Source organism: Equus caballus, chromosome 1, assembly GCF_041296265.1.
Source record: "Equus caballus isolate H_3958 breed thoroughbred chromosome 1, TB-T2T, whole genome shotgun sequence".
Lineage (NCBI taxonomy): Eukaryota > Metazoa > Chordata > Mammalia > Perissodactyla > Equidae > Equus > Equus caballus.
This window is the reverse complement of record NC_091684.1, coordinates 187046208-187069858: the sequence shown is the minus strand read 5'-3', so window position 1 is coordinate 187069858 and position 23651 is coordinate 187046208. Positions and strand designations below refer to the sequence as shown.

At 37.0% G+C, this 23651-nt stretch overlaps 1 protein-coding gene and 2 long non-coding RNA genes across 5 annotated transcripts in view; 2 read left to right on the top strand and 1 right to left on the bottom strand.

Annotated features, from left to right (window-relative positions):
- Window positions 1-23651, top strand: part of SLC25A21 (solute carrier family 25 member 21) — a 438774-nt gene that overhangs the window by 203084 nt on the left and 212039 nt on the right. The window lies entirely within an intron of this gene.
- The window catches only part of LOC111769183 (uncharacterized), a 30766-nt gene continuing 7262 nt past the window's right edge, over window positions 148-23651 (bottom strand). Inside the window, exons 3-6 of one of the 3 annotated variants that reach the window (XR_002801975.2) lie at window positions 8919-9104; window positions 6550-6653; window positions 5520-5630; window positions 148-968 (exon numbers count right to left, since the gene is read on the bottom strand). This is a non-coding gene — a long non-coding RNA (uncharacterized lncRNA). The remainder of the gene's footprint in view (window positions 969-5519; window positions 5631-6549; window positions 6654-8918; window positions 9105-23651) is intronic. The other 2 variants (XR_011441014.1, XR_011441012.1) reach the window with 2 other exon arrangements.
- On the top strand, window positions 924-22702 carry LOC138925173 (uncharacterized). Its single transcript, XR_011441016.1, has 3 exons — window positions 924-1027; window positions 1113-1177; window positions 20178-22702. It is a non-coding gene; the product is annotated as an uncharacterized lncRNA (long non-coding RNA).

Sequence of the window (23651 nt, the reverse complement as noted above, 5' to 3'; positions counted from 1 at the left end):
AAAATTTGATTTATGTAAAACTTTTCAGAAACAGAAGCTGAAAGTAGCGAGAGACTCTCCTATCTAAGCACGAGAGAGTTAAATCTGAATACATTACAGTTTGATCTATTTCAATGATGCAATGAGAAAAATAGATTTCTGGTGTGGTTTTTATAAATTTGTGTTTTACTCATCATATAAGCCATACCTATATATACACATCGCAACTTGACTGTGTTTCATCAGGTTCTTGTTTAGAAGTTTATGAGATTAACTGATTGCTGAAGAGCCAAAATTTCTTCACGGTTGATCCTGTTTGGTCATTCAAATGAGTAAAATAACCAGATGTGATCTTGGTGATCAAATTGAATTGGCTGTGCAGTGATCCAATTGATTGTTTGGCAATTGTTTATTATGATGTATTGAAAAATCAAAATCAATCAGGCAGAAGAAAGGCTGTTTGATCCCGCATGTAGACAAAAGCTTAATCAATGAAGATTTAGAAGGAATGACCAGAGATGCCAAGGATTCCACCCTGCTGTGCCTCTAACACTGTCCAGAGCTTGATAGTCTCTGAGGGTACCTTGCCCTGACACACAAGCAAGGTGGTCTTTCCCTTGTGAAGAGCTTTGTCATCCGGCATCAAGTAAACTTGCCTAATTAGCATCCTAGATCAGTAGCTGCCTGGGGAGTCTTTCTCCATCAAAGCCCTGGGTGCAGTCCACTCTATGCATGGGGATCTGTGTGGTTGCCATCCCGGGTCAGTTTAAGTCAACATCTAGCTGATGCTGGGAGAAGGCTTCTCTAGGAAAGATAAAGTCAGAAAAGTTTCAAGAGTGGACCTGAGGTAGCTTAACAACATGCTTTCGGGGGGTATGTTTCAGAAAATCATCTAAATCAGGAGTAAAAGTGTGGACCTCTCATGCCTCTGTCACAGCATTTTCCTGAGCACTCAAAGGACAGATGAAGCCAAATGTTATATTCAGCCCCTGCAAAAAAACAAAAAGAATAATAAAGTCGTCTTCTCTCTCTCCAGAAAATGTCTGAAGTAAGAGATTGATTTAAAAAGTAAATACATTTAGTTAACCTCTTCTGTACTTGTTATTATATGCTATTGTTTTTCTGTTTCTTAGCTGTCCATAGAAACTCAATCATCAAAACAGCAAAGCAACAAAACCCCTTTTCCTCGGTGCTGTGAGTGAGTGAGGATTTTCTGTTCCTTCTTCCCCCATGGCTTGCCTTTGCTGTGCCCTCTGCTTGGACTGCTCTTCTGGCTCCTCGCGTGGCTGGTTCTTTTTGCATGTGACAGACTATCGTATCTGTAATTGCCTCTCCTCTCTCTGCCCCTTCACTCTAGCCCATCATTTTTTTTGTTTCCTTCATAATCCAAAATTATGTTGACATGGTTTCCTTTATTGCTTCCTACTCTCCACCACTGCCCTGCCTTCATCTTGAGCAGTGCCAGGCACATAGTAGGTGTTGAAAGAGAGTCAGAGGAGTGAGTGCTGCCCCCTAAAATTTCCACATCACCTGCTTACTACCAGTGGGCAGCCCGTGTCCAAAGGAAACCAATGTCACTTCCTACTCTGCTGCCCCAAGTCTGTTCCAGTCATTGGTTTTTGAATATGGTTAAACAAAACCATTTTTGGTTTTCTCTTTGTATTATTTGTCTGGTGTCCTCTGGAAGGAAAAGGTCAGTCAGGGAACACCTGTCCGCTCCAAATTAACCTAAGTGAGAACAATACTTCTGGGGGTTCTTCATTGGCCGTGTTCTTTCTAGGCACCCAAGACACTGTGGGACAGTGTGGGACACCGTGCCTTCAGCATCACTGCAGTTTCGTCAGACACAGCCAGGTTTTGTTCAGCGACAGGAATTCAGTCAACCAGCAAAAGAAAACTTCGCAGTGCTCCGAAAGGAAGCAAATATTTAGCAAACTCTCCTGCCTTTGTATTTTCTTTTTGTCTCTCGAGCTGAAATGTAATATCTATCTGTCCTTGTACCATAGAAAGAGTTCTGGCTGTGTCCTTGCCCCTCCAGTTACATTTTTATAAATGAATGTCGAGCAGCATGAACATATATGCAGCAGGGTGAAGGGAAAGCATTGTGCTCCGATCGCCCCCTGTACAAGCATTTGTTACACTTCTAAAGCAAAATCAAAGTTTGTAATTCTTCTAGGATATCAGTTTAAGAAATTAGATGATTTTCTTTCAGATAATCTGAAAGGAGAAAGTGAAAAAAATAAAATTCATTTTAAAACTGTCATATTGAAACCGAAAGAGTCCCCTAGTATGTACACCTATAGTACTGTTCTTGCTACTCCTGCTGATTAAACAACAGTGAAATAGATCTTGCCTTGCAGTTCACACCGCTTTGGACAGATCTGTGGCTGAAATGCTTAGGAAGAGGTTCCCAGAGAGCCTTTGGGGGATTTCCATTTTTTCGGAGAAGTTCTGGTCTGTGATTTAGTTATCGCTTTACATTGTCAACACTTTTATCACCAATCAGTTACCAAACATGGAAAAATTGTCAGGGGCTTTGAAAGCTGATGCAAGGTGGTAGTAATCATTTAAAGAGCTTATCTGTCTGCCTTGAGCAGCACAGAAACTGAGAAAAGGCAAACAGTGCAAATGGTGGCCAGGGAACGGGACACGGAGAGGGGATGTGGGAGGGGGCTCATGAAAAGCATTCCAGTCTGTTTGGGTCCTTCACAAATCCTGGTGAGATAATAGCTCATCCCGTCAAGCCCATTCCTTCCTTTCAGGAAGCGCCACACAGGTAAATGAAGAAATTATTTGAAGAGGGATCATGACGGGTGTGCACTGTTTGTGATTCAGCTTGGAAGAAACGCAGATGCGAGTTTCTTTGGCCTGATGAGGATTGATTTCCCCTGCCGGGGTTCTCTCAACTTGTGTGATTGTTGGCCTGAGGTTCGCAAAACTGATGGTACTGATAGGTAAAAACCCAGGCCCAGTAGCTGAAGGAAATGTGGAATAACTTACCCCAGAATAACAGATCGTTTCTTCCTTGGCATCCAAACCACACAGAATTCTACTGTTTAAACTTTTAGGACTCTATAACAGGACCCTTTTTAAAATAGAGGATCCAAATACATTAAAAATATGTTAATTTACAGACACTGAAATTTAAAATAGAGAAGATGAAAAATCTGTGACTGTACATACATTTCTTTTGGCAGAATCTCAGAATTAGATATAAACAACATTTATCACGACAGTGCTTGAAGGGGGCCCCACCCCCACTTCTGGGTTTCTTTGCTAGATTTGCAAACAGGATTTATTTTGTTTCGAATATGCTATGGTCTGATACGTTCGAGGAGATGGCAGCCAGCAAGACTTGGAGTTAAACCATCTAGTCAATCAGATGTTAAACAATGACAGTAATGAAATAATGTGGATCAATTCCACTACAAAGTCATGATGAATGTAGCTATCAGGTGGCTCCCGTATGAACCTGTTTTCTCCTAAAAAATAATTTAGTTCTCAGGGCTAACTTAGAAAGAGAAATCATAGTGTGCCGTGACATTGTGTTTCATGTGGTCCAGGTGAGAGAATTCTTTCAAAACAGTTACCGTATTAGAGTTGGGGTTGGGGAACAAGAGGACCTTTCAAGTCAAGCTCTGGGTTGGTCCCCTGCCTGGTCACAGCTTGGTCCATGCCGGGATAAGTTGAAATGGAAAGATGTGAGGGATGAAGAAATTTAATTATGATTCAAAATTATCCTATTAGGAGATTCCTGTGGAACATTAAGGGGCTTAGCCAGAACAGCATTCTGACTGTTGTGTGGGCACTTAGAAAATCTACGCCAGCCCCAGGGTTTAGGATCTTGAACAGTTGTTTGCGGTGGCAGTGGCAAAATATGGCAAAAAAAAAAAAAAAAAAAAGGATTGAGAGCTTTCTGGGATCTCTTGAATTATTTTCCCCATTTAAAATATGCTGATAAGATTATTGAGCATCCTGGTAACAGCCCTCCGGAGAAAGATGAGGAACCATGAGGTTTTAGCTGCAGAATATTTACTTATTTATTCATGTATTTATTTGGCAGGAGTCCTGGTGGGTAGGTTGTTTGAAGTATCTTGTGGAATGAAACTCATAAAAGTGAAAAAGCAAGGCTACTAAGATGGAAATAGTACCTAAAAAAACAAAATAGGTGCTTAAAAAATGCTAATAAATGTATCTTGAACAAAGTTTTGAGAATAAAAGATACTAAGCATATAAAAAGTTTCAAAATCTCAGCTCCTGTACTCTGTGTGTGTATGTGTGTGTGCATGTGTGCAAAATCTAATTAGAGAGCAAGAGTGAGAATTTTAACAACTATATTTTATAAACTAAAAGCAGACTTCTACCACCTTCTTTTCACTCCATAAGTCCTAGAGAATTGGAAGTGGCATAGGAACTAGGATCATTAATTTCAGTCAGTGGTTGGCGTCTGGTGATTTATAGGTTTAATATAAATGAAGAGCTAATTCCCAAGGGATGCCATACTTTTAATTTTTTTTTTATCTCCCAAGATAAGATAGGTACAGATTTGGCATAAGGGAGAATTTAGTCTAAGAATTTTAAGACTCTGGAACGTGTTGCTCAGAAAGTTGTATAACTTACTAGAATTTGTAGGCTTGCGTTTGCTTAGATACTTTAATTTTACAGATTCACCTTTCTAAAGAGAGTTAGTTCCCTTTCAAAAAAAGCGTGTGAGGTCCCCTGGATCACACTCAACATTAAAAGCATGTGCTCTGCTTGAGATTCAGACAGCACTTCTCTACTCACGTCCTAGAACTTTAATAATAATGTAATTTCCATTTGTTATCCAAATAAGCCTCTTTTTAAAAACCATTTGGATTTAACCAAATATGGATTTTAAAAACACTATTTTGGTACTTAAAAATCTAGATGAAGTTTGGTATTTTCTAACCAATCTCCTTTTCCTCTGTCCACACTCCCTGAATGCTAGCTTGTTAGTCAAAAGCTGTTTCTGAAGATTTGCTTTCAGCTTTCAGCCATATTTAGCACCAAAGACCTTATAGAGCTAAATTCCTGGACCATCTCTACTGTTCATTCTCTCTTTTGTAACTAAGCGAGAGTGTGGTGAGTAAGGTGAAAAGAAAAAGGAATCCCCACTCTGCTCTGTTTTATCCTCTTATCTACAGTGCAGAAGCAGAAAGAGAAAGAAATATGATGATATTGCTAAGTCTGTTATTTCCCTGATCAGGAAGCTTTCCATCCTGGGACTCATGGAGGCGACTAAAGTTTCCTGATGGCTCTTGCTGAGCTTAGGGATAGTTCTAATGGGGAGCTGGGTAGAGGTTTATTAATTTAGTTTCTCTGTTTGGCATTAGTGTCTGCATTAGCTTTGAGTATGTTAGCAAGAAAAATTTCATGAGAAATTATCTTCTTCGAGGGCCTGGATATTTTATAACAGAACGTTTGAACAAAACCTAAGGAAAGTTTTTGCACAGAGACAAAGGAATTTCATTACAGTTGACCTCTCAAGATTAGCAAATGGTTCTGCCGTTGAAGCTGACCTGCATCAAATACCCTGGGGTGGAAATGTCCGTGGTTTGGCACTGGAGAGTTGGTGACATAACCTGCAGTGGAGGCATGATCCCCGCCAATTAGGAGTTTCTTTCTGAAAGCTGCAACCAGATGAAGATTCATTTTTAAAATTGAAGAGTAGTCGACCAAGGTGGGGCTCATGCTCACCTTCCCAACTTTATAGATACAAACTAGACATCTTGTAAGTTCTGTCCTGTATGAGGAACCATCTTTCAGTCATGCAGCTAATTCCTAGGTTAATTCCTAACCAGATCCGATTAAGGGTGTGTCCTGATTTTAGTTGTTCAACTCACCCTGCTTTCATCTTGGGATTTAAACTTCCATTAGAATAACTACAGTAGGCTTTTGACTTTCATGTGACTTTATATGATGCTACCAAACAACAATGCTTAATATTTATTTAGTGCTTCTTTTTAAATCTCGAAGTATTTAGTGTGCTTTTACTTGTTTAATCCTTATAATATCCTGTGAGGAATACTAGAAGTAGGCTTATTATCTCCATTTTATAGGTAAATGGAGTCACAAAGTAGTCAGGGAGTTTGTGAATGTTCTGTGAGTTCCAAGTTTACTCATGATGATTTTTCAGGTTTCCTGCCTTCCCTTCTCAAGGGACTCTGTTGCCTTGCTCTATACTTTAAATACGTTATACCATGTATAGTTTTACTATTCTCAGGCCCATCAAGTTTAATGGGTTAGCCTGGCATGGCTCCTAGAGCAGGATCATGTACATGATAAATATTGCTGTGTAAGATGATGTATTTTGATTTGAAGATGGTTTACAGTTAAAAAATGCAACAAAAGGGAGCCTGTCACATTTAATTTTGTTTCTCTAACCCCTAATGTGGTTGCCTGGCCCATAGTAGACACTCAATACATACTTGTTAAGCAACTGAAAACACCTCGTTAAAAAGTAGCACAATAAAGAACTGAAGACTATTAAGACAAATAAAAGGAAGTCCTACTTCACTCAGCAGGAAGCGCGTAAGTAGGACAACCTACCTCCATTGTAAATTCCTTGGTTCTTGTTGAGGATCAACCACTGATCTGGGTAGCCTGTATCTCCAACCAAGGGTTCTGACTTATGGAGTTATTGATCTTTACAGCTGAAAGGACCATTTGAAATCATTTAAGCCTTCTCCTTTTTAAATTTTTCTTAATAGAGGAAGAAATTGAGATTGTATTTCATCTTGCCTTTAGGAAACAGAAATTACCATACAGACAACTTGAGTTTTGAATTGCTTCATTGAATTACCTGGGAGGCATACATTTTTTCTTATTCGTATGGAAGAATTTGCAAGACTGAGGTGCAGAAAGATTAAATGGCTCTTTGGGATCACACAGAGAATCTAATGGCTTAATCTGAAAGAATCATATTTCACGACTATTTCGGAGTGAATGGACACCAGTATCAGAATCATCTCTTTCAAAACTTCACACCCCTTGTCTTACAAAACATCTCTAATTAGCTCAAAATACATGATTAAATTCTCAAAAATCCTTGAAAATTAATTTAACTTTATTTTAATTGGGTATCACATCCATAAAAGGATGCAGAGCAAAATTCTGAGAGACATTCTAGTCACCCCTCCCTTAAGTCCAGTTAACAAATCCTGTCAATTCTAATTCCACATCTTTTGAATTTACCTGAATTACTACATTAGACTCCTAACTGTTTCTCTCTGCTTTCTATTCCTCCTTTAATCAATTTTTCACACTAAAGATTTCTAACATGTGACCCCAGTGTTTCTCTTCTGCTTAAAATCTTTTAATGGTTCCCTATTGCCTGCACAATAAAATATAATGTCCTGCTCAGAGCCTCCCGTCTTCCAGCTTCTGCACACCATACCTACCGCACCTTCTGCTCTTCAGCTTGTGGAGCATTTGCCACACTCATCTGTTTATGCTTCCTGAACTCTCTCCTTTTGCTCTCACCTCTACACCTTTGCAAAGACTTCTCTTTCTGCTAGGAACTTCCTGCTCTCCACTCTGTCTGGCAAGCTATCCTCATCTTTGCTAAGGTGACCTCCTCTGAGAATCTTCTCATTCACCTCTAATTTGAATTGCATGCCCCTCCTAAGAGAAACAATTTCCTATTCACAGTTGGAAGTCGTATTTATGATTTTTCACTGCATAAATGAAAATATCATGACTTTCAATAATCCATTTATTCTTTCAAGGAATGTTTATTGAAGGCCTAATATTTGTCAGGCATGATCCCAGCCTCCCTTACTTTAAATAAGGAAGGCAGGAAATTAACTCAAGGTGCACTGAACTAATAAGTGGAAAAGCAAATGAGTCCAATGGAGCCCAGACGAGAGGTGTCAAAATTAGATGGACCCCTTCAGGAAGGCCTTCCTAGAAGAGGAGATTTTTGGCTTCATTTTGAAAAATGAATAGGAGTTAGATGAAAAAGCAGAGGGATGGGTGTTGTAGGCGGAACACAGAGCGTTTGGGAAAGCTGCTACTGAGGTACCTGGCTCACTCAGATGCTACAAGAAGTTAGGTGGACATAGAGGGAGGAGAATGGTGGTGGATGCGGCTGGAGCAGCAGGAGGATGCTAGGTCCTGAAGGCCCTCGTGTGTCAGATTGAGGAATTTAACCTTCAGTGTAACAATTATTGAGAGTCATTGAAGGATTTTAGGTAGAAAGACAAGAAGCTCAAATTTACTGTGAAAAGACTGTTATGGTAGTGGGGGGAAGAATAGATACAGGGTTGGGTTATAGATAATAGAGTGGGGGTTTGAAAGGAGGTTTAGATGGTCTGAAGGAACGAATGCTAGTTGTGTAATTTAAACAGGAAGTTCACATTTGATGTAAGGCAGTGGCGACGTGGATGAGGGGAGTAGATAGAATCAAGCGATACTAAGAATGTAGACTGCAGAGAACTTGGTTATTGATTGGATGAGGGGACCGAAAGAAAGGGGGAGAGTTTAAGGTCACTCTCAGTTTTCTGATATTAGCAACTTGTGAAATAGTGAACATTAGTCAGTTTTCTACCTTGTATTATTCTAAAGTCTCACTGGTTTTAAAAACGTTAATCAATAGAAGAATGTTAAACATTATTCTGAAAACCTGACTAATGTTGATTTTGTGTGGTGTTCTTTAGCTTGCCAAAACTTAGTGGCATGAAACAACAATTTATGAATGTGTTTCCTGTTTCTGGGGGCTGATAGGCTCAGCAAGACACTTCTCACTGGGGGTGCAGCTAGATGCAGGTGACCCTAGGGCCATCTGAAGGCTTCTTATCGCTCACGTCTGATGCCAGCCTGTAATGACTGGTTGGACATTTCTCTCTCAAGAGGCCCCTTCACATGGCTGTCTTGGGTTCCTCACAGCATGGCCTTCTCAGAGTAGCTGGACTTCTTACCTGGTGGTTGGCTTCCCCCATAGTGAGTGTCCCAAGACACCAGGTGGAAGCTACAAGTCTTCTTGTAACCTAATCTTAGAAGTCAAAGGTGGCATATCCTCTCGATTAAAGCAGTTATAGACCAGCCCAGCTTCAAGAGCATGAGAGAATAGACTGCAGCTCTCAGTGGAGGAATGGTGCACGTACCTGGAAGCAAACAATTGATGTCAGCCACCTTGGAGAAAAGCTATATTACAACCTTTTGTCACAGTTCCTCTTAAGGGAAACAAGGTGACTTTCACCTTTTCTCCTTAAATATTTTTTTCTGTATTCTAAGGGTAAACGAATTATAGAGACACTTTTTATTTAAAAACACATGATGTTTTTTAACATCCAATATTTACGTGATGTTTATTCTAACCTTATAGCCAAGCCTGCTACTTCTAAACCTATACAATTCCTATCACTTTTCCATTATCACACTAAAAAAATCTTCTTTTTATCTACTATTCTCTAATTGGAAACAAACATCTTTTTTTTTTCCCTCCCCAAAGCCCCCGTACATAGTCGTATGTCCTAATTGTAAGTCCTTCTAGTTCTTCTATGTGGGACGCCGCCACAGCATGGCTTGATGAGCAGTGTGTAGGTCAACGCCAAGGATGTAAAGCAGTGAACCTCAGGCTGCTGAAGCGGGGCGCACGAACTTAACCACTATCCCATCAGGCCAGCCCTCAGGACTTATCTTTTAGGAAGAAAAAAAAAAATTACGATGTTTACTTTTCCACTTCTTCTCCAAGTCAGGGATAGCCGATGAACCAAAGCAATGAAAAACACATTAAAAATATTATTAACCCAAATAGAATATCTCTGTAAAAGCCCTGTTAAAAGCCACTTAAGGTGGGACTCTAATTCTTTAACTTTTTGTTAGGAAAAAAATCCCATGAACTGTGAGTAGGATGTTCCAGTATTCATTTAACAAATATTTATTACAGACCACTGTGTCCCAGGCATCAGGCTAGGTAGAGTAGTTTACCTTTATCGAGGAACCTCAGTATTTGTTTTCTTACTTAGAGCAGATTTTTTTTCCAGTTTATTTTTTATAGAGGCCTTGCAATGGTGTTAGGTACTAAATTACCGATTACCTTGAATTTTCTATAAAACATGATGATATTAATGTAGCTGTTCCCTGTATGTCAGTAGGATCATATGAGATTGTTTTATGGTAACTTGAAGTTTTCAAAGAATGCTCCAAAATAATAAATTCAACAGTTGCATTTTCTATGTGCAGTTATTTCTAACAAGCCTACCATTATTGCAGAATGAGCGAATTCTTTCTTCACTTCCCTTTAAGTGCTATTGATATTTATAGTGTTAGTTTTTCCTGCAAATAAACTCCTTGAACAACTAAGCGAACTGTTCACGTTTCTCCAGAATGATTCTTAGCCAGGAAAATGGGGTGCATTTTAGGAAGAGGATTTTCTTTGTGGGGATTTTGTTCTGATTGAATAACCAGATGGAGAGTCACGGATTTGAAAATGTTTAGCTGAGCAGTTCGGCATTCTCTACTGGGTTCCACAGTAGGATGCCAAATAAAAATCACAATTTAAGCTGTTATGAATTAATGAGAGTCTGCAATACACATACCTACTTATTCTAACCCAGACCTGAATGTGCATGCATTGTGGATAAATACGTCTGAGGATAAACAGAGATCCATAATGTACAGCACTAACCTCCCATTAGTTAACCATGGTAAAGTTTGGAAAAGTGCTTCCATTATTCAAAAAAAAAAAAAAAAAGAACAACACTCTACTTAGAAGCTTAATCCTGCCATAAAAATTGATTGAAATCTGGCAAAAAACAAAATAAATAGTAATCAAATTAACCACACTTTATTTAAAAGCAAAACTATCACATTTAATGTTTCTGGCATTATTCCTTAAGTAAATTAGTGCTCTTTGGAATACCTGTTTATTTTTCACGTGTGACTATTATAAATTCTTACATCGTGACTATTGCTGGGGCGTATGAATTATTCTGAGTTGTTTTAAAGATAACGGCATCAACCCAATGTTGTCGTAATGAGCCGGACTACATCAGGAGGGAAAACCTCTCCCTGGGAAAGATTAGATGCTTCAGGAAGTCAGCATTAATGCTTCTGGGCCTCTGAGGTGTCATTAAGAAATCAGTTTTAGAGCTTCCCTCACCTCAAGTTCATGCTTGGTACCAAGAATTCTAATGAAGGCTGGTTTATACACAATAAAGGGAAAAGGAAGACTTTTTTCCAAGTAGTCGCTCATACTCTCCTGCAGAGGCTGTTAGCTGTTGGAGCTGTGATTTCAGACACCACAGAGCAGATATGTCATTATTCGTGTTTTGGGGGACCTGTACAACGCTAAATTCCAGTCAGTGTTGGTTGCTATTTCCATGCTTGGATTAGGTGGGGGCACTGTGGAGATAATGAGTTTGCTTTAAAAGATAAAGTTTCTCTCACAGAAACTAAATATGGGGCTGGCTCTCCGTATTAGAGGAGCTGCCTATTTCCTGGTCCTCCACATAGAGGTAACATCAGAATCTATACTGAGTAAAATAGGGACACAGTCACAAATTTGAAATGCATGTTATTGCTACGGACTGCCATGGAAACAGCTTAGTCCTGCTGCAGACTGTCAGTACCCTTAGTGTTCGCTAGGAAGTCAAAAAAGAAGGGAAGCCCCTGTCCCTTCACCTTTTCATCTTTAGAACTCCAAGCATAGAGGTGACCCTTGGGGGCCAGCCCAGTGGCACAGTGATTAAGTTCGCCCTTTCCGCTTGGTGGCCTGGGGTTCACTGGCCCGGATCCCGGGTGCAGACCTATGTACCGCTTGTCAAGCCATGCTACGGCAGGTGTCCCACATATAAAGTAGAGGAAGATGGGCAGGGATGTTAGCTCAGGGCAAGTCTTCCTCAGCAAAAAAGAGGAGGATCGGCAGCAGATGTTAGCTCAGGGCTAATCTTCCTCAAAACAAACAAACAAACTGGAAGTGACCCTTGGAAGAGAGAAGAAGTGATAAAGAATAGGTCCAGGCTATCTCTGTGTTGAAAGAGCTAAAGCTTTATTGAAAATGTTCAGATGTGTTCAAATGTCTAAAATATTGTTTTATGAATTCAATAATTGGACTCCTTTTTTATCAGCAGGGGCATCAATACAATCTAGGAAATAGCTCTAATGTGCCAAAATGAAGAAATGAGACACTTTCTACAAGGGCTTGGTTATTGTAACTCTTCAGTGATAGAGAATTACTACATACATGCCCTCTCTAGATTTAGTTGGAAACAGAACAGATAGTTTTTACAATTCATTCTTGGGGATGGGGGACAGCATACAAAGATTAAGAATGTATTCCAAAATATTTAATCTGCAAGCACCAATGTACAAAGTTAAATACCCAGACCAGTGTAGGGGCCAATGTTCTAAGTCATGATCTCTTCCAAACGCACTGAGTTGGTTCTTACCCACCTGCTCTTTCAAGTACTAATTTTAGTGACTTTCATTACTTGTGTCGCCCTCTCTACTTTCTCTTTTACCTGACTTCTTAGTTTTGATATTTGGCATCTTCAGATAATTGTCACTCCCCCGTATCCTTAGATAGTTCTGAGAAGTTCCCTCCTAGTGCTCAACCTTCCTCTGCTGACTTATCTTTCTTCTTCCTCTTCCAAGATTCTGCCTCCTCTGCTCTCTCTCAAACATGTTTGTTTAAATTTATCACCTTTTTTTTTTCTTCTTTGGTTAATACTTTTTGTGTCCTAGCTAAAAAATTGTTGCCTACCCCAAGGTCAAATTTGCATACATTTCGTTTTCATTATCATTCAGCTAAAAATATTTTCTGATATCTGTTGTGATTTTTTCTTTGTGACATGAGTTACTCTGAATTGTGTTCTTTAATTTCCAAATAATTGGGAATTTTCCAGATATTTCTCCATCATTGATTTTTTAATTTAATGCAGTTATGGTCAGAGAACATCCTCTTTCTGATTTCAAATTCATCAAATCTGTTAAACCTGGTTTTATGGCCCAGCATATGGTCTATTATGATAAATGTTCCACGTACACTTGGAAGAGGGTGTATTCTGCAGAGTTGAGTGGAGGATATCGAAAATGTCAGTATGGTCAAGTTGGTTGACGATGTTCAACTCTGCTACGTCCTTACTGATTTTCTATCTTCAATTGACAACTATATTTCTGAGTTTGTCTTCTTCTATCTTCAGTTATATCTGTTACTGCTTTGTGTATTTTGAAGCTCTGTCATTAGGTAAACACACATTTAGCATTATTGGGGATTTTTAAGAATTGACCCTTTTATCACTATAAAGTGTCTCTATTTCTGATAATATTCTTTATTCTGAAGTCTACATTGTCTAATATCAATGTAACCATTTCTTGGTTTTTTTTACTAATGAGTTTTTGCACAAGGTATCTTTTTTGTCCTTTTAGACTATCAATGTTTTTTATTTAAAATGGATTTCTACTAGATAGCATATAATTGGGGCTTACTTGTTTGTTTAATCTAGTTGGTCAATCTCTGCCAGGTAATGGTTTAAACCTTTTACATTTAAGGTAATTATTGATATAGTTGGGTTGAAGATTACTATTCTGCTGATTTTTTTCTTTTTGTTCCACTTGTTTTTATTTTTCAGTTTTTTTTTATGAGGACGATTGGCCCTCAGCTATATCTATTGCCAATCTTCCTCTTTTTGCTTGAGGAAGATTTTTGCTGAGCTAACATCTGTGCCAATCTCCCTCTGTGTTGTATGTGGGACAGCACCACAGCATGGCTTGATGAGTGGTGTGTAGGTCTGTGCTCAGGATCTGAACACGCAAACCCAGGCCGCCAAAGTGGAGCACACAGACTTAACCACTGCACCATTGGGCTGGCCCTTATTCCACTTTTATTTGTTCCTTCTCTCTCTCTTCTTGCAATGTTTTGGATTATTTTTTACTATTGCATTTTATCATCTTTCTCACCTCATTAGCTATACATCTTTGTTTTATTTTTTATAGCTTTCTTCAATTTTGATTGAAATATGAAAAACCACATATTTAATGTATACGATTTGATGAGTTTGGAGATGTACATACACCCATGATACTATTACCACAGTCAAGGTAATAAACACATCCATCATCTCCAAAAATTTCCTTGCATCATTTTGCTTTTGTGTGTGTTTGTGTGTGTGTGGTAAGAACACTTAACAAGAGATCTACACTCTTTTTTTTTTTTTTTTAAAGATTTTTTTATTTTTCCCTTTTTCTCCCCAAAGCCCCCCGGTACATAGTTGTCTACTCTTCGTTGTGGGTTCTTCTAGTTGTGGCATGTGGGACGCTGCCTCAGCGTGGTCTGATGAGCAGTGCCATGTCCGCGCCCAGGATTCGAACTAACGAAACACTGGGCCGCCTGCTGTGGAGCGCGCAAACTTAACCACTCGGCCACGGGGCCAGCCCCAAGAGATCTACACTCTTAACAAATTTCTAAGTGCTCACTACCATGCTGTTAGTTATAGGCACTATGTTATACTAGCAGATTTCTAGAATTTATTCATCTAGTGTAACTGAAACTTTATACCCACTGAACAACTCCTCATTTCCCCTTTCCCCCATTCCCTGGTAACCACTAATCTATTTTCTGCTTCTTTAAGCTTGATTAGTTTAGATCTCTCATATAAGGGGATCATGCAGTATTTCTCCTTCTGTGACTGACATTTCACTTAGCATGATGTCTTCCAGGTACATGCATGTTCTCAAAATGGTAGATTTCCTTCTTTTTTAAGACTGAATAGTATTCCATTGTATGTATATACCATATTTTCTTTATTCATCCGTCTATTGATGAACATTTGGGTTGTTTACATATCTTGGCTATTGTGAATAACGGTGCAGTAAATACGGGAGTGCGGATATCTCTTCAAGGTCCTGATTTCAATTCTTTTGGATAAATACTCAGAAGTGGAATTGCTGGATAACGTGGTAGTTCTATTTTCAACTTTTTGAGGAATCTCCATACTGTGTTCCATAGCTGCTGCACCATTTTAGATTCCCAGCAACAGTGTATAAAGGATCCAATTTCTCCACAACCTTGCCAACACTTGTTATCTTTTGGGGGGTTTTTTTGATGATAGCCATTTTAACAGGTGGGAGGTGATATCTTGTCATGATTTTGATTTGCAATTCCCTGATGCTGCTAATGTTGAGCACATTTTCGTATACCTGTTGGTCATTTGTAAGTTTTCTTGGGATAAACATATATTCAGAGTCCTTGCTCTTTTTTTATTTGCGTTATTATTATTAATTTTTGCTGTTGAATTTTAGGAGTTCCTTATATATTTTGGAAATTAACCTCTTATCAGATAGATGGTTTACAAATATTTCTCCCCTCTTCTGCAGGTTGCCTTTTCACTCTGTTGATGGTTTCCTTAGTTGTGCAGAAGCTTTTTAGTTTGATCTAGTCCCACTTGTCCATTTTTGCTTTTGTTGCCTGTGCTTTTGGTGTCATATCCATGAAATCATTGCCAAGCCAACGTCATGAAGTTTTCCACTATATTTTCTTCTAGGAGTTTTATGGTCTCAAGTCTTAGATTTAAGTCTTTAATCCATTTGAGTTTATTTTTGTGTATGGTATAAGATAAGTGTTCTATTTTATTCTTTTGCATTTGGATATCCAGTTTTCTCAACACCATTTGTTGAAGACACTATCCTTTACCCATGTCTATTCTTTTTTTTTCCCTTCTTCTCCCCAAAATCCCCCAATACATAGTTGTATATTCTAGTTGTAGGTCCTTCTAGTTCTGCTATGTAGAATGCTGTCTCAGCTTGGTTTGATGAGTGGTGCTAGGTCCGTGCCCAGGGTCTGAACCAGCAAAACCCTGGGCCACCAAATCAGAGCGCATGAACTTAAGCGCTCGGCAATGAGGCCAGCCCCTCCCCAGGTGTATTCTTGGCACCCTTGTTGAAGATTAGTTGACCATGTATGCATGGGTTTATTTCTGGGCTCTCTCTTCTGTTCCATCTCCCAGTATGTCTGTCTTTATGCCACTACCATACTGTTTAAATTAGTATAACTTTATAATATATTTTGAAATCAAAATGTGTGACACTTCTAACTTTGTTCTTTCTAAAGACCACTTTGGCAATTCTGGGTCTTTTTTTGTTCTGTATGAATTTTACAATTGTTTTTTCTGTTTTCATAAAAAAACGCCACAGGGATTTTGATGGGAGTAACATTGAATCTGTAGATCTGTAGACTGCTTTAGTTACTATGGACATTTACTATGCTTTAGTTACTATGGACATTAAAAATATTAAGTCTTCCAATTCATGAATATGGGATGTCTGTCCATTTATTTATGTCTTCTTTAATTTCTTTCATCAATTCAAAACCAGACAAAGACAGTACAACAAAAGGAAATTACAGGCCAATATTCTTGATGAACATAAATGTAAGAATCCTCAACAAAATACTAACAAAGCAAATTCAACAGAACATTAAAGTGTCCTACATCATGATCAAGAAGGATTTATCCCTTGGATGCAATGATAGTTCAACATACACGAATCAATAAATGTGATGCACCACATTAACAGAATGAAGGATCAAAATCATATGATCATCCCAATAGATGCAGAAAAACCATTTTACAAAATTCAATGTCCTTTCTTGATAAAAATTTTGAATAAACTAAGTATGGAAGGAATGTCCCTTAATATAATTGAGGTCATATATGACACACCCTCAGCTAACATGATACTAAATTGTGGAAAGCTGAAAGCTTTTCCTCTAAATCAGAAACAGGACAAGGATGCCCATTCTTGCTAGTTCTATTCCAAAATAGAATTGGATGTTCTAGCCAGAGAAATTAGGTAAGAAAAAGAAAGAAAAGGCATCCAAATCTGAAAGGTAGAAGTAAAATTGTCTCTGTTTGCAGTTGACGTGATCTTATACATAGCAAACCCTAAAGATTTCACCAAAAAACTGTTCAAACTAATAAAAAAATTCAGTAAAATTGCAGGACACGAAATCAACATACAAAAATTAGTTGCATTTCTACATACTAACAATGAACTACCTGAAAAGGAAATTAAGAAAACAATTCCACTTACAACAGCCTCAAGAAGAATAAAAAATTTAGGAATAAACTTAAGCAATGAAGTGAAAGACTTGCTTACTGAAAACTACAATACATTGATGAAAGAAATTAAAAACACAAATAAATGGAAAGCTATCCTGTGTTCATGAATTTGCTTTATTTTTTAAGTGCTTGCTTAAGGGTTTACAATATGTATTTTCACCTTAATTTAATCTACCTTCAACTAGTATTGTACCACATTCTGTACTGTGTAAGAACCTCACCACAGAATATTTCCATTTTTCACATCTCATCCTATGTGCTATTGTGATCACCTACCTTAATTCTGTATATATTATAAACCCCACAATGCATTGTTACTATTTTTTGCTTCAAGCACTCTATTTTTGTTTAAATAAATTTAAAAATAAGAAAAAATATTTTATATTTACTAACACTTATCATTTCTGATACTCTTCATTTCCTTGTATAGAGCATCTGGTATCATTTTCCTTCTGCCTGTAAGACTTCCTTTGATACTTCTTATAGTACAGTGGGGTACAGGCGATGAATGCTTTCAAGTTTTGGGTGGAAAGAAATCTTTACTTTGCTTTTGTTTTTTAAAGATATTTCTCTCTGGATATAGAAATCTAGGTTGTCCTGTTTTTTCTATCAGTACTTTAAGGATGTTTGTCTATTGCTTTTGGCTTATAAATTTCTGATAAGAATTCAACAGTCATTTTTATCTTTGTTCTTCTGTATAGAGCGTCTTCTTTTGGTGGATGCATTTAAGATTTTCTCTTTATTGTCGCTTTACAGCAATTTGAATATAATTTGCCCTTGAATGGTTTTATTTTTCTTTATTCTACTTAGGGTTTTTTATGCTTCTAAAAGACATGATTTATACTTTTCCTTTAAACACTTGATCATAATTACTATAGCTGCTGTAAAGTCCTTGTCTGCTAATTTCATCATCTCTGTCATTTCTGGGTCTGTTTTTGTGGACTGATTTTTCTCTTGGGTATGGGTCATGTTTTCCAGCATCTTTGTTATTTTTGATTGGATGCTGGAGATTGTAAATGTTACATTGTTGAGTGTCTGAATTTCACTGCTCTCCTTTAAAGTGTTTTTAGTTTGTTTTTCAGGCAGTTAATTTACTTGTGGATCATCTTGACTCTTTTAAAGCTTGTTTTTAATTTTTTTGGATGAGTCTAAAGTATCTCTTACTGTAGTGTTAGTTTAGCCCTGCTACAAAGGTGTTACCCTTCTGGAGCCTACTGAATGCTCCATTTTTCAATGACATCTCTCTACTCAGGCTATTTAAAATAATAAACATCTCTAGCCCTTTGTGAGCTGCCTTGGCCTTCCTTAACTCTAATCTCTGCCTTCTCAATTCAACAAGACCACTGTACTTTGATTGGGTTGCCCCTTCCTGCACTGCAGTCTAGAAATTGTTTCCAGGAGGAATGCAGAGACGATCATAGAGATAACTTCAGTTCCTTCTTTTAGAGAAAACAGCCCTGCACTGCTGGTTATCCATTTTCTGAAAACAGCTGCTCCATATTTTGTCCAGTCATCTAGTTGTTTTTGGTGGGAGGGCAAATTTAGTTGTTTATAGTGAAAGAGCAAATCATGGCCAGAATTGGAAGTGTCCATACTGTATTTTTCTAAGTGACTTTTAATAAAAGTATAGCACACATACAGAAAAGTGCACAAATCACAAATGTTCAGCCTAACGTATTTTCACCGTGTGAACACACCTGTCTAAGCCAGCATCCCAGAAGTTCCCATTTGTCCTCTGCAAGTTATGACTTCCTCTCCAGGAAGGATAACCACAATCCCAATATCTACTACCTTAGATGAGTTTTGCCTTCTTTTGAACTTTATTGAAATGTAATCATATAGTATGTCCTTTTGGGTCTGTCTTCTTTAATTCAATATTATATTTATGAGATTTATCCATTTTGTTTTACGTAGTTGTAGTTCATTCATTTTCATTGAAGTATAGTATTACAGTGTAAATTAACTTATTCATTCTACTTCTAATGGTCTAGTTTGAGGATATTAAATTTATGAGCATTCTTATACGTGTCTTTTGGTGAATATATATACCTCTTTCTATTAGGTATATTTCTAGAATGGAACTGTTATGTCCAAAGATGTGTGTATATTCAGCCATAGCAGATCCTGACAAACAGTTTTTCAAAGTAGTTTTAACAATTTATAGTCCAGCAATATATGAATTTCAGTTTTTCCACCTCCTCACTAACACTTGGTAATTGCATGTGTGTGTGTTTTCATTTTAGCCATTCTGATGGATGTATTGTGATATTGCATTGTGGGTTTAATTTGCATTTTCATGATAGCTAACAAATTGGATATTTTTTCATATGTTTGCTTATATGAAATGACTGTCAGGTCTTCTACTCTTTTTTTTCCCTAACTTTTTCTTATTGATTTGTAAGGGTCATTTACATCTTCAGGATAGGAGTCATTTGTCAATATACACATTGCAAATTTCTTCTCCCACCTTGTAGTTTTCCTTTTCACTGTCTTAATTGTTCTTTTGGTGAAAAATTTAAAAAATGTTAATGTAATTTTATTTATCATTTTTTATTTTATGTAGCACTTTCTGTGACCTGTGTAACAAATCTTTGTCTACCCAAAATTTATGAAGATTGTCTTCTATGGTTTTTCTTTAAAGTTTTATTGTTTTACTTTTGATGTTTAGATATACGATCCATCTGGACTTGATTTTTGTATATAGTCTGGTATAAGAATCAAGATTCATTTTTTTCTCTATAGATAGCCAATTGTCCCAGTACCATTTATTGAAAAAATCTTCCTTTCCGTGCTGTTCTTCAGTGGCATGTTAGTAAAAAATCATGTGATCCTATGTGCATAGATTTATTTGTGAATTTTTAAATTCTATTCCATTGGTCTGTTTGTTTATCCTTATGCCAATTTCACATTGTCTTAATTATTATAGCTTTATCATACATCTCGCTAGATGGTAGTGTCAGTCCTCTAACTTTGTTCCGTATGATTGCCTTAGCTATTCTTGGCTTTTGCATTTCCATGACAAAAATTAGCTTGTCAATTTCCATAAACATATTGTAATTTTTTTCTATTATATTTTAATTTCATTGAAGGTAAAGAACTCTATTTTTGCTTCTCTAGGAACCAGTATGTGCCTCACATATAGAAAGTTCTTGAAATGAACAAATAAAATATTGTACTCTTTAAACCATAAAACTCCTAGAAGAAAATACAGGCAGTACACCCTTTGGCATTGGTCTTAGCAGTATTCTTTTGAATACTGTGTCTCCTCAGGCAAAGGAAACAAAAGAAAAAATAAACAAATGGGACTACATCAGACTAAAAAGCTTCTGCAAGGCAAAGAAAACCATGAATAAAATGAAAAGACAGCCCACAACTGGTAGAAAATATTTGCAAATCATATATCCAACAAGGAGTTAATTTCAAAAATATATAAAGAACTCATATAACTCAACAACAAAAAAAGAAACAACCGAATCAAAAAATGGGCAGAGGATATGAACAGATGTTTTTTCCAAAGAAGATATACAGATGACCACTAGGCACATGAAAAGATGTTCACCATCACTAATTATTATGGAAATACAAATTAAAACTACAATGAGGTTTCATCTTATACCTGTAAGAATGGCTATAATTACCAAGACAAAAATAACAAATGTTGGAGAGGCTGTGGAGAAAAAGGAACTCTCATTCACTGCTGGTGGAAATGCAAGCTGGTGTAGCCACCATGGAAAACAGTATAGAGATTTCTCAAAAAATTAAAAATAGAAATAACATATGATCCAGCTATCCCACTACTGGGTATTTACCGAAAGAAGATGAAATCAACAGTTCCAAGATATTTATGCATCCCTATGTTCATCACAGCAATATGTACAATAGCCAAGACGTGGAAGCAACACAAGTACCCATCAATAGACGAACAGATAAAGAAGATGTGGTATATATATACAATGGAATACTACTCAGCAAGAGAAAAGACAAAATCATGCCATTTGCAACAACATGGATGGACCTGGAGGGTATTATGCTAAGTGAAATCAGCCAGACAGAGAAAGACAAACACCATATGATTTCACTCATATGTGAAAGATGCACAAACACATGGATAAGGAGAACAGATTTGTAGTTACCAGAGGGGAAGGGGGTTGGGAGAGGGTGAAGGGGATAAAGGGCCACATATGTATGGTGACGAATAAAAACTAGACTGTTGGTGGTGAATGCAATGCAGTCTATACAGAAACTGACAGATAATAATGTACACCTGGAATTTACAGTGTTATAAGCCAATATGACCTCAACAAAATGATTTCTTTTAAAAAGTAAATATTTTACTCTTTAATGGAAAAGTCGTTGGTACTACTGTTATCTCCTTTGAGTATGAAACAGAATATGACTAGCTGAAGTTCATAAAAGACAAGGTCAATTCACTATCAGTCGCCGGCAAAGTTCATTGGGCCACAATTTCTAGCTCGTATGTTAGGAGAAGAGGTGGTTAAACAACTTCAAAAAGAAGACTCGATTTTTAAGAGTTCAGTAGACCTAAAAATCTTCAAGCTATTTTATGGAACAGTTGAAAACAAATGGATCCACTTTCCTGTATAACTGATTGTAAGTCATGAATCATTAATTATTAGCGTCCCTTATTTTCCTAGTACATAGGTAGTATGTGACCAATATTTATTAAACAAAAAATGATGAGTAGATTAACTTTGATTAATTTTGGAGTTTCTTTTGGAGTGAGTGCCGTAACATTTCCCATAAGATCTGTGGAATTGCCAGTGCTCCTCCTTCTCTATTATTGCAGCTTTTATCTACTGTAATTGTCTGTGAAACCCAAAGTGGCAGAGTGGAGGTAAAAAGGATTAAAATTTTCATTCACTGTGGCATCACTGTACAAAGCACGTTTGTCTTCCCTCTCCTCTGGCCCTTTTCCCAGGGACGTTTAAAGAGGTGATGGAAAGTCTCTGCTTGGGAATGGCCCAGTTTTTTTAAGATACCAGGTACCTTCTCAACATGTGGAGTCTCTCAAATTATATTTACATGAGTTTCTTTAGAGACTCTGTTAGAGTAACTGTCCTGAATAAAAGATATTTAACTTGCCATGATTTTAAAATGATATAAATATAAACATAGTTAAACTGACTTGAATTCCTATTTTAAAAAATTAACTCACTTTCCCACCACCTGTATGTGAACATAAAATTTCAAAGGGAGCTTGTTTTAGAATTCTAAATTTTCTATGGAAATAAAACTTTAATTGATAACCAAAAGTTATTTTACCTGAATCAATAGTTTTATCATGCATGTCTCTGTGATAGGATAGGTATGTTGTTTAAAGAACATTTTGCCCTACCATAAATGTAACTAGAAAAAAAGAAGTTCTTAAAATTAACACAGTATCTGGAAGGAATGTTAACTGGTTTACTTCCCCAAGACAGCAAAACTTCAAAACTTGCTTGTTTAGCCACACTTTGTGTGTTTGTGTTTACCTGGTTGATTTCCAGAGTTGAAATTAACAATCAGAAAAGAAAAGTTTGGAGAACTGACAAAACAAAATATCTTCAGGACATCCATACAGAATAAGAGGTTTTATGGTAGTGTAATTTCACTTACAGAGAATAAAATTCATTGGCAACATCTTTACTTTCATGCATCACTTTACTTGTCTTTTTGTCTCTAAGTATGTGATATAGTAACGTGGTCTGTGATCTTTAGTAAGGAAACATTTTGATTGCAAATTGAGTGAGTATATATCTCCGATTCAATCAAAATTCCTGCTGTCTGTTCTTTGGCCTCCTGAATAACTACCAAAAATTCAGCCTTTGGATATTTTAAGTCTTTGGGCTGATATATACGTATGTATGTATGTATATATTTCTCCCATTCCATGGAAGACATATCTAGGAGAAATTTTAAAGTTTCAGGATATAGAGAAATTGCTTTGGACATAGGAAGTGTCATTATGAAATCCTGACTTTGGAGTAATATGTTATCCCAATGTCAGTTTGCTATACCTCTTAGCAGGTGTTCATACAAAGGTTAAAATGCACTTAGAACTGATTCATTGCTTCTAAAGATGGATTAGGAGTTTTTACTCAAAATGATGATTCCGTAAACAAATCGTGTTCAAACATAAATAAAAAAACCTAATGAAGATATAACCTAATAGGCAATTCCCTAATTTCTAACATGGAAATAGCTGTTCAAATCTCACAGTGAAGCAGTTTAAAACAAAGTATTATATCTAATGCCAAAGTGGATTTGGTAAAGAATTTTGGTTTAAAAGGATTTAGAGAAGACTATAGCATCTGAGGTTATAAGAAGATAATTTATCTTATTTATCTTTTTGAGATAAATATTTCTAGGAGCAATGGGAAGAACATGGACTCTGTTTTGGTCTCTATGCCTGGACTCTACCTCTTTTTACTGTTTTCCTCTGTTTTAGTTACTATCTAGACTGATCACATAAAACCTTTTTTCACAGAGGAGGGTTGTTAAAAAAGAGAGAGACCGAAAAATTTATGTTGTCTTACACTTAAAAGGATCTTTTGGGCTTTTCTTTTTACAGCTTCTCTCTTTTTTCCCCAT